The sequence below is a fragment of the Myotis daubentonii genome, chromosome 17 (genome assembly GCF_963259705.1).
Source record: "Myotis daubentonii chromosome 17, mMyoDau2.1, whole genome shotgun sequence".
In the NCBI taxonomy this organism is placed as follows: Eukaryota; Metazoa; Chordata; class Mammalia; order Chiroptera; family Vespertilionidae; genus Myotis; species Myotis daubentonii.
In genome coordinates, this window is record NC_081856.1 from 24,626,283 (window position 1) to 24,629,716 (window position 3,434).

Sequence of the window (3,434 nt, forward strand, 5' to 3'; positions counted from 1 at the left end):
CAGTTGGGCTTCACTTTTTACTTGTCTTCTATTCTTGCCAAATAACATGAATTAATCTGATCAAAATACTTGGCCTCAGGCTCCCATTATTCTTCCGCCATCAACAAAAGCATCAGCCAGTGCCCTCAGACTAAGCACAATTCTGTAAACAGTGTCTGCCCTGGGACGAACAGCCTTAGATTGAGGGATTAAAGGAGCACGTCTATTAAATAAGTAAACATGGCCAGGGTAAGTGGATGCATTTAGGGCTGCACAAAGCAGCAGTAATGGGTATTTCCATTGTTGTCCAGGCACAAGTCAGAGACTTTCAAAGAGCATCACTGACTAGAATGAGATATCACCTAGGGAGCTGAGGGATCCGTAATTAGTTCAGGTCATAATGCTAAGTGAAATAAGCCAGAGACATTTAAAAGACAAATACTGTTTGGTATCTTGTAGAAATTTTTTTTTTTTTTAAAAAAGGCTGAACTCATAGAAACAGTTGACAGTAGCTGGTGGAAATGGGGAGAAGTTGGCAAAAAGATACCAACTTTCAGCTGTAAGATGAATAAGGTCTGAGGATCTGATGAATAACATGGCGACTACAGCTGGTAACACCATATTGTAGAATTGAAGTTTTTACCCAGGGCTCCCACATGGTCACTTTTTTCAGGATGTCTGACCGGTGTGGGGCCTGACACAGCTCAGGGATTGGACACAGGCTAGAGGGATGTGACGGGGAAGAAGTAGGAGGGGAGAGTGTGGCGGGCTTGGCTGTCTGGGCACCTGCTTCTGCAGGCAGGGTGGGGGCTTGGGGTGGCACTGCCATTCCAGATGCCCAAAGGGGCTGATGCAGGACACATGGAGCAGCTTAGGGGTTGGAGGTGAGCAAGGCTTGTGACTTATGCAGTGGCCCCAATTTTTATCTCCATGTGTATTATAATTTAAAAAATTTGTACATACACATGAATTTAATTACCTGCTAGACCTTCCAGATGGAAATATGCACTAAATGGATGAAAACAAGGGTCATAAACTTAAGAAAGAGGCAGGCATTTTCAGACCAGCTTAGGTTTAGACATTCACCAGACTGGACTTTTTTTTTTTAATATTCAACAAAGCCTCTTTACCACAATGAACAAAACAACACATTAAAACTCACTTCCAGAATTATCCAAATTATTTTTTAATACAAGTTATTTTTTTTCACATTTCTAATTATCAAATTTCCTTGGACAAATTTACCTAAAAGAACAAATGTTTATTTTAGAGCTTACTTTATATTTATATAACAGAATGCTCTAAATTGATGTTCACAAGGTTAGCTTTCTCTAAGCCCTAATAGCTTATATCTTCCCTTAAATTTATTTGTCATTCTCAAAGATATTCTGGAGGAAAAAAAATCTGAATGAAACACTTATAAAATCTTCTTCATTTCTGTTCTCATGTAGCAATTCATCATGGAACCCACAGTGGTCTGTCAACTGAGTAAAGAGCTTCTTATTCTCAGACATGCCTGACTGCAGCTCTCAGAGTACCAGCCGGTAAGCTTCTTTACATCTTTTTTTTTTTTTAAATATATTTTATTGATTTTCCACAGAGAGGAAGGGAGAGAGATAGAGAGTTAGAAACATCAATAAGAGAGAAACATCAATCAGCTGCCTCCTGCACATCCCCTACTGGGGACGTGCCCGCAACCCCAGACACATGCCCTTGACGGGAATCGAACCCGGGACCTTTCAGTCCGCAGGCGGACGCTCTATCCACTGAGCCAAACCGGTTTCGGCTTCTTTACATCTTTAACAGCTGTAACGGAAACAGGCCATTCTTTGAGTTCTACGTTTTCACCAGTTTTAGCCTCTGAAGAAGGTTTTTTCTCCTGTACCTGCGTCCCCAATTTGCATTTAATCCTGGTGTGGGAAGATTCCCCTCCACAGTATCATGTTGGATATCACTTGCAGGACCCAGGATCAAGTGATTGAGATCCACGTGCACTGATATTCTTGAAGGTATTTTTCAAATATGTCCTTTCGTCCAGTTCACTGTCTGTGTGTCTAAACGTTGTGTGCAATTCCAGTTTCCTTCTGTGGAAAGAGCTGGTTTCTCGGAAATATTCTGATGGCTTTCTTCCTTCTTCCATTCCAAGATGTTTTGTCCCACTGGTCGAAGGACGATCTGGTTTTCCTTGGTTGTCCTCTAGGTGTCGCCCTCATAGGTTGTTTTCATGAACTATTCGTTTGGGGAGATGATGGACTGGAACAGGCCTGTGGGGTGCTGGGTAAGGCTGAGGCTGAAAGTGAAATCTTGAAAGTGAAATTTTGGTTTACCTCCAGAAAAGGGAGCGCTGCACTCCTCAGCCACAGCTGACCCTGGGGATGGCTACATGTGATTCCTTCTGCAGAAAGTGTGGCAGCAGCCAAGCCCTGAGAAGTCTCATGGGGGGATGGGAGGGGGGGCGTGCAGGTGGCATCCATAATACCTTCGCGCCCCAGGGCTGCCATGACAGATTATTGCAAACAGGGTGGCTTAAAACAGAAACTTAGGCTCTCACATTTCTGCAGGCCAGAAGTCTGAAGTCAGTCTGTCCCCAGGATTGGTTCTTTCTGGTGGCCTGAGGGAGAGTCCATTCCTGCCTTTGTCCCAGCTTCGGGCGGTGGCCCTCAATCCTGGGCATCTCTTGGTTTGAAGATGCATCACTTCAACCACGGCCTCTATAGTCACATCACCTTCTGCTCTCTGTCACCAAGTCTTCTGCTTTTCTGGCTCTTTTAGGGAAAGTCCTTGGGTTTCGGTCCCACCCTAATCCAGGGTGATTATATTTTGAACCGTACCTTAATGACATCTTCATAGAACCTTATGCCAAGTGAAGTCACATTCTCAGGTTCTGGCTGTACACGAATTTCGAGGGGGACACTATTCAACTTAGTACACCACATCCTATCTAATAATAGACAAACATGGTAATTGATTGTACCTTCGCTACGCTTCCCATTGGCTAATCATCATGATGTGCAAATTAACCACCAACAAAGATGATGGCTAATTTGCATACTGCAGGCAGGGCAGGCCAGTGTGAGCCACCATCTGGGCCCTCGTGTGCCGCCTATGCCACGCCGCCAGCCGGGACCCCCATGAGCGGCCCTGGGCAGCGGGGCTTGGCGGTGCGATCGGCCCAAGGAAGCCCTATTCTTGCAGGAATCCTCCTGCAATGGGCTTCTAGTGTATTATATATTTCTGTCTGCTTAGGGCGCATGAATCCTTTTTTGGGGCATCCAGATGACTTTGAGGGTGACTGCTGTAGCAAGGCATATGCCTTTTTGCAAATTAGAGGTTATTTAAATTGTGCAATAAATGGTATGGAAATATTTAATTCAGTTGGGAATTCATTTGCATCATCAAAGAAATTTTAACATTACAGTTATCAGTGACAGAAAAGGAAAACCTATTCAATTAAA

At 44.0% G+C, this 3,434-nt stretch overlaps 1 pseudogene; it reads right to left on the minus strand.

Annotated features, from left to right (window-relative positions):
• Positions 1-1,343: 1,343 nt before the first annotated feature.
• On the minus strand, positions 1,344-2,915 carry LOC132220126 (swi5-dependent recombination DNA repair protein 1 homolog; annotated as a pseudogene).
• Between the last annotated feature and the right edge of the window lie 519 nt (positions 2,916-3,434).